Below are 16604 nucleotides of genomic sequence, written 5' to 3' on the forward strand. Positions count from 1 at the left end.
GTCACACAGTGTCACTTGAGGTATATTTCACCCATAAAGTTCCACTCGGTGACAAGTGGAGGAAAAACAGACTCTCTTTCCTGATGAGGGAATGATAAGGATCTGAAAATATTCTGTCCAACAAGAAATGCTGCTGTGGTCATTGTTTGAAAATACATTCTGCCGCACTGTATATGGTTAACAAGCTTTGAGGAGTGCCATTTGGAATCTTCTCTTGGGTTTACCTCTAGTCCTACCTTCTCCTGTAGTTCTGTGTCAGGGCAAGTAATTAACCATAAAGAGATAGTTTCTCAACTTCAGAATCGCCAAAAGACCAGGGCAGAAGCCCACAGGAGTTCATGCATGGCTTAGCAATTTGCAGGTTTATTTGATGCCATTTATATTTAATATAATGTACCTACTCATAAAGAAAGGCAAGAGTTTTATCACAGACAATTTTTAAAACTTATTTTTAACTGCACAGGGGTTGTTGGTAAGAAACAGGAGGAAAATGGAACAGTATAATAAACCGCTTTGGAAAATATCTTAAAGCAAATGAATGCCCCTGAATTATTCTATAATTAAGCATTATAGGCAGAGGTAAACATTTTCTCAAGTTAATGTGTTAATATTACTTAACTGCTTGAAGTTAGTGTCTCTAGTATTTGTTAAAATTTAATAATACATTTAATACAATAATAAATTCAATAAAAATATTTTATTTTTACTTGGTTTTGATTTGTTCAGTTTGATGACTTTAATAATGGCCTCTGTCAAACTCTCCATTTTTGCAGTTTACCAGTTGTACATAATGTTATAATGGTCTTTTATTCCAGAACTTTGTTAGAGAACATTCAAAGAAAATCAGAAAGCCACTATAAATGCTTCCTATTGTCTTTTTCTTTTTTTCCCCAACCACTCCCTTACTTACTAATTCCTCTAATATCACTTTCCTCCTCAATTTTTTTTCTGATTGAAGTGACATACATAGGAAGGCATTCCTATGTGTTTAGGTGTTCTTGGGCAGCCTGGGTGGCTCAGTGGTTTAGCGCTGCCTTTAGCCCAGGGCGTGATCCTGGAGACCCAGGATCGAGTCCCACATTGGGCTCCCTATGAGAAGCCAGCTTCTCCCTCTGCCTGTGTCTCTGTCTCTGTCTTTCTCTCTTTCTCTCTGTCTCTCATGAATAAATAAATAAAATCTTAAAAAAAAAAGTTTGGGTGTTCTTTTTTTTTTTTTTTTAAAGATTTTATTTATTTATTCATGAGAAACACAGAGAGAGAAGGAGAGGCAGAGACACAGGCAGAGGGAGAAGCAGGCTCCATGCAGGGAGCCCAATATGGGACTCGATCCCGGGACTCCAGGATCATGCCCTGGGCCAAAGGCATGGTGCTAAATCCCTGAGCCATCCAGGGATCCCAGTTTGGGTGTTCTTGAGGACCTCCAGGTTAGATGCCAGTTAGCTTGTGGTGGTCACACAGAAACGAATGTCGGCATTTTGCATCCCCAAAGGAACTGTCTTTGGGCTTGTCTTCACTTCACAAGCTTTGTGAAGGCAAAAATGAGAAGCAAAGTTGTGTTGGACCACATAATAATTCCAATGGACATTCAATTTTAAGCTTGTCCAGAAAGATGTGTTTGTGAACTGCAGAACACTGTCTTTTGAGTAAGAAGTAAAAACGTAAAATGAGGTGAAATGGTTTCATATGCAATGTTGGAGTTGACCAGCATTATTTTTCAAACATATTTTTATTTTTGTATGTGACATGCAATTATTTAGTTTAGACGATTTTAGTTCTGGCTGCTGTAACAAATTATCCTTGACGGGGTGGATTAAAAAACATCTGTTTATTTCTCATCATTCCAGAGGCTCAGAAGTCCAAGATCATGGTGACTGAAGATCCAGTGCCTAGTAGAACCTACATCCTGGTGTATATAGCTGTCTTCTTGCTGTATCTTCACAGGTTAGGGAGCAGAGAGAGGCAAGTTCTCTGGCGACTCCTATAAGGTCACTAATTCATTTGTGAGGGATCTGCCCTTGGGATCTCATCTAACCTGATTGTTTTCTAAAAGCCCTACATCCTATTACTAGCACCCTGGGGATAGGGGTAGGGGGAGGAGTAGGGACTTCATATATGAATTTTGAGAGGACACCAACATTCAGTTCACAACAGACCAATAAGTTCTTGGTTGAAGGAAGGAAAAGGAGACATTGAAATATAAAGGAAAAAAAAAGACATCTACATTTAAAGAAAGTAATGCGTCACCTCAGAGTAGGTAAAATGAGTAAACCCCATCACTGAAATAGAACAAGTAGATGTCAGTGTATAGATACTTATTTAGAACCTACAGAAACCTATCATCTCTCCGTAGATACTGTTCCATGTACTACTTCCCATGATGGACTACCATGCAGACTAAATGCTGAGTTAATTTAAGGAGAAAACTGTTGCACACCACCTGGATTTAAGAGAATAATTTGTTCATCGTTGATTTTTTCTTAGACTAAAAAGATGAATAAATACTTTGACAAATAACAACCAAGCTTGTGAAGACAGGTTCTCATTTTAATTTGGCACAGCTCTACGCTTAGAAAATTTGTCAACCAAAGCATACAGATCGAATCCTATTTATTTTATTGCAATTGAGTCATGAGTGGACATTTTCCACACCATCCCTTAAGAAATAAACAGTAAGATGAGTTACTTGTTACACTATTTATTATTCCAGTATGAAACTAATTGGTGAGCTCATTCTTTTAACAGCTGTCCCTATTGTTCAAGATTTTCCAAGGAAGATTAAGGCCACTGGATGGAAAATAGAACTTAAAAATCTAATAGTCATAACTTTAAAAAGCCACAAAGCATGTCTGAAGAATTAAGTAAAAACAATAAATAGGTCACTTTACAAGAGTTCAGTGATCTTGAACTTCCTATTCCACTTACCCACATTAAGGTTGTGTTGGTTAGTGTCAGTGGGAAAAACTTACCCTAAAATGTAAAATATTAGTAATGAGTCAACCTCAAAGGGTTTACAATGAGTTTGAATAACTATTCGGTGTTCAAAGTCTTTGGGGATCTTAATTAAATGTCTACAATCTCCTAGAACAGACCACAAACTTAGAGAGAACTGGCTTTTTTCCAGGATTGTCTCAGCATCTTCTTGTTCCTATCAGAAAGTTAATTTCTAAATTCCCATGGCCCTTAAATTTAATATCTTTTCCATTTATCCTCAGTGGATGTTCCTTTGCTGCTGACTTAGTAAAGTTGAAGGAAAATTGATATATGCAGAAGATATACAGTAGTAGGAAGAACGGTGAAAATCAGATACCAAAGAGGTAAGACTCAAAGTCTAAGAACCTATGATTCAAAGTGAATATGTAAAAAAATGGGAAGAAAAAAGGTTAAGAATTGCCGAAACCATTTGGAAATACATGACAATTGGTAACAACGGTGTTAAATTAGCAGGTTATATATACAGTTATTTGATTAGATCTTTATAAAAATAATTCAATAAACCTGGGGGATGTGTGTGTGAAATTCCAAGCTAATAACTCCTTGGTTTGCACTGTCGAGCATAACTCATACATTATCTGCTCCTCATTCTATCAGAATATTTCATATAATATATCCCAACTAATTTTTAAAAGTGATATAGGGGCTGGGACTCCTGAAGATCAATATTTGCATTACTAGTCTTTTAGACTCCCCTCATCTTACACAAATTAGATCCTAAAGTAGGCTTTCATCTATCCCGAGCAATTCTTTTACTTGCTTTTACTGATTGCAATCATGACAACCCAAAATTCTATCTAGTGTGTTTCAGAGTTGAACAAATTAGGAGATGGAAGATAGAACTGGCTTTCCTGCAATCTTATAATAAATTATCATTGGATATTTTGCTAACATTTTTTTTGCAACTCTAATAAAATATTTGATGTAATTTTATGTAAGGATCATTAATGGATGATAAAATCATGAGATAAAAGGTTGTTACATATTTTTATGGGATGTCAAAATATTGTCACAAAGATTATTTGCAGGTAACAAAAAGAAAAAGATGTAATTTTACAAAGGAGAGGTCAGGCTCCTTTCAGATCCTCCAGAACCAGAGTTTAAAGTTCGCATCACTAATAGTGCCGACATTACGTGCTTCTTATTATGACCTACACAGCATCACCTATAAAGTATTATGTCTAATCACACCCCAAGACAATGATTGGTTCTTAATTGGCTTCTTGTTTGAACAAGACATTTTTTGGACCGTTGGGAGGATTTCAAGATGGAGTAAGTATTAACTGATATAAAGAATTATTAAATTTGTTAAGTGTGATAATAGTATTATCTTTTGTGGGAAAATATTATTTTCAGAGATTACCAATGGTAGTGTATTGGTTACTTAAGGATGAAATGTCATGATGTCTGAGTTTATTCTAAATAATTGCAAACAAAAATAGATTAAGAAAATAGAGAAACTGCCAATTGCTAACAGCGATAATGGGTGTATTTTTCAAGGTTTTCCAGAGAAGTAGAACCAATAAGGTGTGTATGTGTGTGTGTAGTGTATGTATGTGAGTATGTGTGTGAGTAAATTTATTTTAAATTATATATGTAAAATATTTATATATTTATATAATTATTAATATATATAGTTTAAGAAATGTGTTTCCATGATTATGAAGGCTGGCAAGTCCCAAATCTGTAGAGTGGGTCAGTGGGCTGAAAATCAGAGAAAAGCCCCTGTTGGAGTTCAGGTGTGAAGACTGTCCGTTGAGAGAATTCTCTTCTGCTCAGGGGAGATCAGTCTCTTATTCTATTTAGGCCTTCAACTGATTAGATGAGGCTTATCCACATTTTATAGGGCAATCTGTTTTACTCAAAGTCCAGCGATTTTAAATGGTAATCTCATCCAAATACACCTTCACAGAAAAATCCAGAATAGCACTGATTAAATATCTGGGCACTCTGGCCTAGCCAGGTAGACACATAAAATTAGCCATAACAACGGGCATATGAGAAATTGTTATTGAACTCTTTCTACTTTTCTGAAAGATTAAAAATCTTCAAAATAAAAGCTTTAAAACTATTTTAAAAATCTTCTTGTGGGTATTTATTTCCTATGAAATGGTAGAAAGCTGAAAATATTCGCTTCACAAGGCCCTATAGAGCATTACACAAAGAAGAGGAAAAAAAGGGAAAAAAATTAAGACTTTTGATATATAAAGTAGGAAAAACAGATGTGAGAAGTATAGTGGTTTAGTTTTCTGGTGCATTTTTATGCTGCATCTGTGAAGGAAATGAAAAAAATGGTTCCTAATCCCACAGAAACTCTCAAGAGAATTTTTTTTAATTGCAAGTCCAAATTAATTACTTCATTCAATAATATTTTATATGGACACATTGAAACAGGGTTTGAAACAAGATCTCATGGTCTCATGGCTTGTAGTGTTGAGACAAATTTTAATTATTTGAATATTTTCTTTCCAGTAATCACAAAAGAAGATTATCCAAGCCATCTAGAATTCTTGGGGGAGAGATGAGAGATAGTATGATTGCTCTGGAGATTTCTGGAAGAGATCAAGTTGGAGAAAAAAATGAAAGCAAGCAAAAATCTGTCACTGTTGTTTGTGATAGTAACCATGCCACTAAGGAAATGATTTTAAAAGAAATAATGCCTAAATCAGCGATTTAACGCAGACTTTTGGGAATGTGGGAAAAACTGCAAATAGGAATTAAGCATGCTTACTGAGCAAGTGTCACTGGCAGGGAGGTGTGCTGCGGCCGCTAGGGCACGGGCAGGAAGCAGGGGCGGGCCGGGTCTCTGCACCCCGAGGCGCTGCGGCCTCCCTCCAGCACCCCAGCTGGCACAGGCCCAGGATGCCAGCGGCACGCGGCAGCAGTGACTTGACGAATCTCGGCCGCAGCACCCCGAAGAGCCCTGTAGAAAATTGGATTCACAATTTACTACCACGCACGCATGCCCCCGACACGACGGCGTTTAATATAATATAATTAAGAATTTAAATTTCAGGGACGCCTGGGTGGCTCAGCGGTAGAGCGTCTGCCTGTGGCCCAGGTCGTGACCCCGGGGTCCCGGGATCGAGTCCCCGCAGGGAGCTTGCTTCTCCCTCTGCCTGTGTCTCTGCCTCTTTCTGTGTCTCTCATGAATAAAAAAATAAAATCTTAAAAAAAAAAAAAAAGGCTTTTAAATTTCACCTCCAGAAAAATCCTGCCCCTTAGAATACGGAAGGCACTGTGCGTCGTTTAGAGCAGGCCTTCCGTGTTCCCTCCCTCGGGCTGCCTTGGCTGTGCTCTGCTGAGCGCTCCTTCGCTCCAGTTGGAGGAGGAGAAATGCTGGAGAGTAGATACAAGAATATTTAGAGACTCCAGTATGGACAGGGTTAGAGACCAGCCAATCTCTAACCTATATTCTGCAAAATGTAGACTTCCGTGAACACAGGTGCCTCTGTGATCTTTAACATGGTAGTTCAGTGCTCGTCAAACCTTCCTTTCAACCTATCAGGCACAGCACAAAACATGACCCGATGGACCAGAGACTGGGATATGATCTAAAACAAACTTCTGAAGCACAGTTCTTGCTTTATATTAAAAAATAGCCTACCTCATTGCATATGGTTTATATGTGGTTTTTTATTTTGACATAAAATATTGCCCTTTCCTCCATCTTTAAAATGCTCCAAGTTTAGTCTGTGGTTTTGAATAACAAGGGCACAGGGACACATACCCCCTGGACACAGTTTAAGAAGCATATTTAAGTGTACACCACTTAAATACAGAAGCCAAATTGGCTTTGTTAAATATAGGTAAAAATGTACCTAGAGACTCTCCCATCTATCCATATAAGCATATGAAAAATTATTTGTATTTGAAGCTATACGACACAACAGAAAGATCACAAGACGGTAAATCTGAAAACTACTGTTATGTGTCTGTTGTCAATCTGTGAAGACTTTAAGAAGTTACTCGAGTTTTTCCAAATTTTGTCATTATTTAAATGGAGGCCCTGCTTAGTCTGCATGGGGGGGGGGGGGGCTAACGCTGGAGCGCCAGCTCTATAGCAAGCACAAAGGATTTACAACAACTCTATGTGGTAAGTCATTCCATATAGTGGAAAACTAAACTTCGAAAGAAGTTTGAAATAGAAAAACAAAAGGCCAAAGTCACACAGATGGACAGGGGTGACCCTGGAAGCAGTTATCCTCTCTCCAGTCCAGGATAAAATAAGTAACGTAAATCATTATACTTGTAAACTATGAAGTGTTATATTAGTCTAATGAATTCAAGAACATTTCTCACTCAGCTTTCATTTTAAATCAAGAAAGAGACTTTTCAAAAATCTGTCGAGCTTGTGAGCAGCAAATCTGAACACAAAAATTCAATCCTTTCAGAAAAGAAATTGTGTTTTGTCTATTTTTTTCTCCAACTTAGTTTTCTATAATTTATTTTTTGACATGAGTTGAAATTATCCTAACAATCACTCAGCTTTCAACTTCTTAAAAATTTGGGGTGAAGGGAAAACAATATTCATTAAAGTAATTTAAAAGTGTGTTTCATCCACCAGAGAAATGAGGCCTCATTGGTCCAGGATAATCCCTGCTCATAACATCTGATAGCATTTTTTTCTAATTGGCAATGTCCTCCTCCAATCCTATTTTTATTTTATTTTTAATCCTATTTTAAAAATATACTTTCTGTTCACCAAATACTAGTTCATAATTCGAATACCCTATATTTCATTTAATTTCTTCTTTATCTGAATTCCATCAGTATTTGGAGTTATGCCACCTTATTTAACAATTATGTATTAAAATGATTCACTATAAAAGGAAGTTAATTTTCATAAGATTTGCAGTATTTGATGGTAACATTCAGGTTTTGTTGCACATTGTAACCTGTTTTTTTTTCCAGTGTATTAATATTGCTTTTTCAGGATGATTGTAAATACCTTGAAACAGGATATGTTTTCATTATTAAGCCAAAGCTTTTAGTAACCACTGTTATATCGAAGTTATTGCATGAATTTAAGTAGCATCATGATTTCAGCAAAATTTTATTGTTATACTGGTTTTTCAAACGTCCTTACTATTATGTTTGTAGACTTAATCCCTATCAATAATTTTCTTTTAAAACATATATATTATATTTAAAAAGTTGAAGAAAAGAATGCATAAGAAATAATGAAATAACGTCTTCTATCCTTTTATTGAATTTCTATAATCATTTCAGTGAAAATATTTAAGTGCTGTTAACCAATTACTTATGGGAAAGAATAAGTGACAAACAAACTGCTTCAGACAAAATGATCCTCATTGGAAACTAGATTGTACATCAGCAGCCAGAGTCGTTACTACCTGGATGGCAATGACCACCTGGACAGAGCTTTTTCTCTCCTTGTGCCTCAGCAGCAAATGTCCACTCCCCCGTGTTGCCACTGCGGGTGCCAAGCACGGAGCGGAGTACGTTTCTGTTGAAGCAGGAAGGTAGACGATGCAAGGGTCAGCTTTCCCAGAGACTTCCTTTCAATCCGGACAAATTCAGGTCAATAAATCTGAACCCCATCTGAGATTGGGCCCGTGGAGCCGTCATTGTTGGGGTCGGGTTCACCTCAGCTCTATCCTTCAATCACTGGGCTGACCTGAATAAATTCAATCAGAAGGCTTTATTCAATTCCAATTGAAAAAAAAAATCTCTTAAAAAGTAAAAAGAATCTCTTTTTATACATCTACCCTTCCACATACAAGGGCTTCCAGGAGAAAAGGATTGTCGGGCTAGATCATGATCCCAATACCACATTTTCAGAATCAGCTTATCCAGGTAAGAGTTAATGCACTTCGCCCGGTAAACTGTAAAAGAAATAGCAGCCGTTGCCCTGCTAAGCCTTGGAAGAAATGAAGAATTTCAGTCTTTGGTGCTGTCAAACTGACACCATTCATCATCCTTGAATTGGCTCGTGGCTTTAAAATAAATAAAACAAACCAGAGAACTTCTTCAGACCCCAGTTGCCAGTAATAAAGGCAACTCCCACTGCAGCTCATCTCGGCTTGGGAGTTGATAGCAAAAAAGGATTTCAAGTCCCGAAAGCTCCCAACACTGCAAGTCGCACTGGAGCCGAGCAGTCTCCAGGGGTTACTGAACTAGGTATGGATTGCAGACACTAACTAAGGTTGTTTGTTATTTGATTTTTCAATCTTCCAGGAATAAGGTAAACTTCACATCTCTCCGAGAGGGAGCATGCTCGGGTTCGGGGAAGCCAGGGTGCATGTGACTCGGCTCACCTGAAGCGCGGAGCTCCCTGGGCGTGATGGCCAAACCACAGCGGCGCGCCAAGCCCGGCATTTCACGCTCTGAGAAAAAAGGTGGACCACGCTGTAATGTCGCCGTGTTCTGCGTTAGGGACAACCACAGGAAGAAAATCCGTTCAAAATCACCTACCCGGGCTGGTTTTGAAAGCTGGATTTGTCAGAGGGCATCCTGGCACCTGTTGGAGACACGGGGCAGGTCGTGTAATCAACCGTCTCCTTGGGAAACTGGCCTGGTCACCTCGAAAGCAGGTGATTTGCGAGGACTATCAAGCAGCAGGACACTGCGCCCTTTTAGGGAGCCCCCCCCCCCCCCCGAAACGGTGGTACAGAGCCAGCGAGTTTTAGGAAACCACAAACCAACTTATTCGGTGTGATTCACTACATCTTTAAGTTACTCTGCAGATAAAAGCCTTCCCAGCTGTCACAAGTCCTGCTCACTGCTTCTTGTAGACGGTTCTGGACTGTGGGCATTTGCAGGTTTTGTCTCCTTCTGTTTACATTAAGTCTTAACCAGATCAACTCCTTTGAATGAACCTAATGGCTGTTAAGTAGTGAGGGCCGTCCCCCTAAAAGTCCTCTTTTGCAGATGAGCCTTTCCTTGCTAGGGGGTCAGCAGCAGTATTTATGTTATTAAATCCAGAACTGAAGACTTAAGTAAAAACTGAAATTGGAATCAATGTGCTTCAGTGTTGAGGATTGAAGATACCTGAATAGAAGAGGGGCAAAAGCCCAACTTTATTTCAGGAAATGACCAAACAGAAAAGACAGTTGCAGAGCTCAAAGGAAAGAGCCTGGGGCAGGAATGAGGAGGTTTTAGCCCTGATCCCTGCCACTGGGGAGCTCTGGGAACCTTGGAAGGGCCAAAGGGCCGGCTCTTGGCTGAGGCACTTTCCTTATCTAAAAAGTAAGGATGATGGGCTGAGATCCTGTCTAGGAGTAAAATTCTGTGGTGAGCTAAGGCCCACATTGAGCTGTTTTAGATTTTACTATCCTAAAGGGATAGCAATAAATTTACTTTCCTTATGTAGAGCTCTTAGAGGCATTTTGAGTAATGGAATTTTACAATAATCTGGTCCCACGTTTACACAGGCCATTTCGCCAACACATTTTTGCTTCCAGAAATCTACTTTATTCGCACTGCTAAGACCTAAAATTCTACATATAGCAGTGATGTGAGAATTAATTATATTAATGAAGATGTTATTGAAATCCAATGTGACTTCTGGATCTTGAATGTGAGTTAATTATCTAACGCGTACGAGTGCAAACCAAATCTTATTCTGCTTGTTATATACTATGTCTATTGTTGCTTCTGTGCTGTGATATGCTCCAAAATGATCCCCCAAAAGATAATCACTGGAACCTGTTCATGTTACTCTATGTTGGGGGGGGGAGAAAAGGGTCTTTGTAGATGTGATTAAGGATATTGAAATGGGGAGATCATTTTAGATCATCCAGGTGGGCCCTAAATCACATGTGTATTTGTAAGAGGAAGGCAGATAGAGATTTTACACAGATAGAAGAGAATAATGCAATGTGACAACAAAGGCAGAGTGATGTGGTCTCAAGCCCAGGAATATGGGCTGCCACCTAAAGCTGGACGAAGCAAGGAGTGGGTTCTTCCCTAGATCTTCCAGAAGCTGGAGGGCCCTGATAACACCTGATTTCAGCTCAATGAAACTGATTTCAGCCTTCTGGCCTCCAGAGGTGTGAAAGAGTAAATTTACATTATTGTTAGCCACCAAGACTGTGGTCATTTGTTACAGCAGCCACAGGAAACTAATACATAAGCCAATATACATATTATTTCTCTCATTATCTAAGAGCATGTACAATGCAAGTTTTGATGGTAAACAGCTGGGCCACAGGCACCTTTGTTTCTATTTCACTTCTATTGGTATCTCATTACTTACAGATCCCATTTAATGAGATTTTCTTTCTTTCTTTCTTTTTCTTTTAGAGTAGTCTTAGGAAAACCTAGTGCTCATGATGGTATGGTGTGACATTTACTTTTGATAATGAAGATCATACAGTAAGTTTTACTTGGGCCTTCATCTCCAGGAAACTGAATGTGAGATATAAATGGTTTGCCTCTTAACCATCTGTATGTGGTTATGGGCTCTGTATGAGAGCTTCCCTTTTCTATCAGGTTGAATTTCTCTTTATATTCTCTTTATTTTTCTCTCGACTGAACTCACATTTCTATTTTGGTTTTACTATTTTATTATGAAAGTCTCTCATAAGAGTCATCTTAAAATTCTTTCCAGTTCAAGAAAGTATATGCACACTAAATAAATAATCTAAAAAGTTAATGGACGAAGTGTTGAACATTGTCTCAAATGGTAAATAGGATGTCTGGTCCTTATTAATAAAAAGTGTGAACTTGATTTACTGTCAAAATCTTCATCTCCAAGTTGAGCCAGCCTTAGATATGGAAATCTGGAGTAGAAAGGGGGCCATGCCTGGTTTTTCCTCCTTTCCTTCTCCAAGACTGAGCCATAACATCAACCCATTCTCATTTGTTAGCTCCCTCCATTTACTACCTGCTGATTCTTAACCTGCAGGTTCAAAGAAAAGGTAGCAAAGGATTTGGAGAGTTCTGACTTGAAATTGTACCATCATTAGCTGTCTGTGCTTTCTGGTCTAAGATGATTTTTAAAAATATTTTATTTATTTATTCATGAGAGACACAGAGAGAGGCAGAGACATAGGCAGAGGGAAAAGCAAGCTCCATGCAGGGAGCCCGATGAAGGACTCAATCCCAGGATCCTAGGATCACGACCTGAGCTGAAGGCAGATGGCCAACCCCTGAGCCACCCAGGTGCCCCTTGCAGATGATTCTTTCTTCATAGTGTACTTTCATGGGCTTTTGGAGGGTTTCTGTGCCCTCCTTTGTTTCCCTTGACATCAGCAGATGAATCACTAATCTCTTCTGAGCAGACATCAAGACTCAAACCAGCATCCAGCTTACCACATCCAGCCTTATCTGGCGGGGTCTTTTTGTCCCTAGAATTTCTGTGTAGGAGAGGACCCGAGCTGACCCTTTTGCCTTGACCACCACTGAGAGAGCAGTCCACTGGCCACATAGCAGCAGTCTGCTGATTCTGTGCGAAGGCAGTTGTCTGTATCCCTCTGTTGTCTGGGAGTTAAACCTAGCGGCCATCTGTTCAACAATCTCAGGCATGATATGTCACCTGTTCTCTATGTTACTCAACTACAGAGCACACATTTCAAATCTGTCAGAATGCTCCTCTTGAAACCTGTTGCCCCTTGAAAGGTTTGAGATGAGGAGAATGACAATCTTCCATCAGGGTGAGTGAAAACAGCTTTTCCCAACAATATTCTCCGTGTGACATCTTTACTCTTTCTCTATGCTCTGATTCCTTCCTTCCTTCCTTCCTTCCTTCCTTCCTTCCTTCCTTCCTTCCTTCCTTCCTTCCTCCTTCCTTCCTTCCTTCCTTCCTTCCTTCCTTCCTTCCTTCCTTCCTTCCTTCCTTCCTTCCTTCCTTCCTTCCTTCCTTCCTTCCTTCCTTCCTTCCTTCCTTCCTTCCTTCTTTCCTTCCTTCCTTCTTCTTCTTCCTTCTTCTTTCTTTCTTTCTTTCTTTCTTTCCACACACAGAGAGTCAGAGACACAGGCAGAGGGAGAAGCAGGCTCCCTGCGGGGAGCCTGATGCAGGACTCAATCCCAGGACCCCAGGATCATGACCTGAGCTAAAGGCAGATGCTCAACCACTGAGCCACCCAGTGGGCCCTTTGCTCTGGACTTTTTCATTGGTCCATGATTTATTGAGAAGATTCAAGAGTCACAGAGAAGCTGTTAGAATCTGTGTATGTGTAATCCTCTCACACCTCCTGTGGTGTTTGTTCTCTCCAGTACTGACACCTTGATTCCTGACATACAAAGAATTGTATTCGAAAATTCTAATAATCTGTAGTCTTTCAACGTTGGATGTGCACAAAAATCACATAAAAGGTATCCTAGAACGCACAGGCCTAGAACATCTTCTCATACTACAAATCACAAACTCTGTGGTCCAGACACTAAAAATCCAAATTTTGAGGGCCCAGCAGATAATCCTGAAAGCTGTTAGGGGTTTACTTCATTGCTAGGTACATTCAAGGAAGCATAAATAATGTGATACTCATTACTATTTGGGCCTATTTGGTGGAAAGGTCATAAATATTGTGAAAGATGTTTTAATAAACTATTCTGTAGAGTTTTACCCTAATATTTTATATTTCTATGTATAAAAATGTGGCAAATTCTTAACAATATTTTGGTGAGAAATTATTAATCAATGAAGCATTATGCCTTTAGGTAATTTGGATTTTCCTTTTAATTTCCTTTTACTGCAGTCATTTAGCAGATAATCAAATATGTATCACATGTATCCATAATTCCTCAGTGTGTGTCATTGCTAAAGAGGGTAATGTTAGTGGGGAAACCATAGTTCTCACTTTTTCAATTCAGATGCTTTTCTGGGGCTTATATTCCCCTAAACAGAGTCATAATATTGAAATATGTTTTGATTTACTTCCAGAGAAATAAAAATTTCCAGGAAAGTCTACCCCCAAATGTATAGTATGAAAAAAATATAGTATATGATAGTCTAAGAATTATGATTAAACACTTCAGGCAGCCAAATAAAATTTATCAAAAAAAAAAAAAAAGCATTTGTTCTGCTGATTCATTTATGCCATCCTGCCTTTGGATAGAATGCAGAAGCCACTTGACACTGCTATGATGATTTGGGCAGTTTCAACGTCGAGTTTCCAAATCAATCTGGAAAGTAAAAGATAATTCACACAAGTGTTTTACTCAAGGCCTTGTTTTGATATGAACTTAAACTCTGCTCACCCTTGAGAATCTTAAGCCATAATATTAAACTTGGAATCAAACAGAAATTATATTTAAATATTTCCATGGGCAGATAAAAGTTTGTATGGAAAGTCAGGAATGACAGGCAGTCACCCCCGTGGAGTGACTTAGAGGCTGTGTGGTCAGGGCAAAGTTCTTCCCTGTGAATATCCGTGCCTGGTATTGTAGCATTACAGTAGTTCCCCTCGATTTCTCTCTTAAAATACAAATATTCTGCACTCCCAATTAGCACATTATGATGAAATAACACTTTACTGGGAATAAATTTGCCAGATTGATTTTCTTTTTGACAAGAAAATAGGTGACAGAAGAACTGAGAATCTGGAAACCCAGAAATGGTAATGAAGAGAGAGCAGGAGCCCATAGATTAGATATTCTCAATTTCCTTCAAAGGTTTGTCTGGGACAACTCTTTTTTAAATCTCATTTGCTCACGTCATTATAACTACCATTGTATTATCTACTGCTGTGACACAAATTGCCTCAGCACTTGGTGGCTTAAAATAGCACATCACATTTACCATCTCAGTTTTTGTGGGTTAGAAATCTGGCTCCATTTTAGTTGGGCCTTTGGCTTTACCATCTCCTAAGAATATAACTAAGGTGTCAGCCAGGGTTGGGGTCTCACCTGAGGCTTCCTGGAGAAGAATCCTCCTTGAAGCTCATTACACATGGTTGCTGGCAGGATTCAGTTCTTCTAGAGTTGTTAGACATAGGGCCTCAGTTCCTCACCAGCCGTTGGCTGGAGGCTGTCCTCGGTTTGTGCCATGTAGCTTTTCCAACATGGCAGCATGCTTCATCAAAGCCAGCAAAAGAGGGAATCTACTAGCTAAGTGGAAGTCAAAGTCGAAATTTTTCTAACCTAATTATGGAAGTGCCATCCTATCACCTTCGCTATAGCTTAGTGGTTAGGAGAAAATCCTTGGTTCAGCTCACTCTCAAGGGGAAGGATGATTACACAGGATATGAATTCCAGCAGATAGAAATCACTGGGGGCCATCTTAGAAGTCTGCCCACCAAAACCACAACATGCTAAGGACCCTTAAAATCTAAGTCTTCAGCTGAACCAAACAAACACATGTGGATTCACTCAAGAACCACAGCCCAAATATATCCCAATCCACTTCTCTTCCAGTCTTTAAATTTTAGTTAAGGCATCACTAACCACTCAGATTCCCATGGTAGACATTTGATGTCATGCTCAGTAGCTCTCTATTTTCTCTTACTACACACATCCAGTTCATCCCTAAGTCAGTAGGTGTTTAGACCAGAAATTTCTTTAATCTCTCTGGTCTACCCAACTGTCATTGTTCTCTACAGATCATCTTTTACCGGGACCATCATATGATGAGACTTACAAAATTTCCATAAATCTTTACTCCCATTCACCACATTCATAACTTGGTTGGGTTATTTCTTCTCCAGGGAATACTCTTTCTATCCTCATTCCTTGCCCAGAAAGCTGTTGTTTATTCATTAAAACCAAGTTGAAATGGGCCAAATTAGTGAAAATCTGATTATATCACATTAGATACAGTACAGGTGCTGTCTCTGAAATGCTGGAGGTGATATATAAGAAAAAAGATCACAAGAACATTTTACTTTAAAGAGAAAATGTTTTAGATATGGGCAAAGACTTATATTGGCTATTGTTCTAAATTTAAGAATAAAAAGTCTCCATCCACTTTAAAGAATGCTATCTCCAGTTAATAAGCATTGTCTAGAAGAACTACAGTTTTCATTTCATGGTTTTCTGTTTTTCCTTTTTTCCTTTCCTTCCTTTTTTTTTCTTTTTCTTTTTTTCTTTTTTTTCTTTTTCTCCCAATCAGTTTAGCAAAATGGCTAACAAAAGACACTAGCATTTGGAAGTTATTTAGCAATAGAAAGTATAAATACCCAGTTTCGCAAAATTCATTCAATTTTGTAGACACATTAAGAAAACTGTTCTCTGAAGCATTATGATGTAGGAGGTACAATATGGGAACCAAGAGACCTGGGTTTAAATGCCCATTCAGCTACTAAGTGGCTTTGTCTCTTGGATAATGAACTTTCCAAGACTGTTAAGGATCTTTATCTATAGAATAAAGGAATGGGACTAGATCAGTGTTATTGAACCTCTGTTCTTGTGCACCCTAAGGTGGCAGAGCTTTCAGGTTGTGAAATGGGGGCTTGATCATAGTAGACTCATTAAATTCGTGTTTACTCTCTTCCCGTTCCTTTCCCCTCCACCAGTAAGCCTATTGATTTTTACCTCCATTAAAGGTAATGCAGGGTTGCTGCCTCTTAGATGAACCCTTTTGCCTTTGCTGCCACCACCATGTGAAAATAGGGAGGGCTAGACTTGGTAGTCAGTCCTTCCTTGCCCCACTGATCCTCTTTCATCCTCTTTGCACTCAGTTCATAGTTTGCTTTCTTTCTAAGCAAATT

At 38.9% G+C, this 16604-nt stretch overlaps 1 long non-coding RNA gene across 9 annotated transcripts in view; it reads left to right on the top strand.

The window, feature by feature from the left end:
• Positions 1 to 12796, top strand: part of LOC140624661 (uncharacterized) — a 69765-nt gene extending 56969 nt beyond the window's left edge. For 3 of the 9 annotated variants that reach the window (XR_012024110.1, XR_012024112.1, XR_012024113.1), the window contains 3 exons: positions 1845 to 1941; positions 3213 to 3314; positions 5464 to 6597. This is a non-coding gene — a long non-coding RNA (uncharacterized lncRNA). Of the gene's footprint in view, positions 1 to 1844; positions 1986 to 3212; positions 3315 to 5463; positions 6601 to 9192 lie in introns of those variants that run through there. The other 6 variants (XR_012024109.1, XR_012024111.1, XR_012024115.1 and 3 more) reach the window with 4 other exon arrangements.
• The last annotated feature ends 3808 nt before the right edge of the window (positions 12797 to 16604 follow it).

The sequence above is a fragment of the Canis lupus genome, chromosome 35 (genome assembly GCF_048164855.1).
Source record: "Canis lupus baileyi chromosome 35, mCanLup2.hap1, whole genome shotgun sequence".
Taxonomy (NCBI): domain Eukaryota; kingdom Metazoa; phylum Chordata; class Mammalia; order Carnivora; family Canidae; genus Canis; species Canis lupus.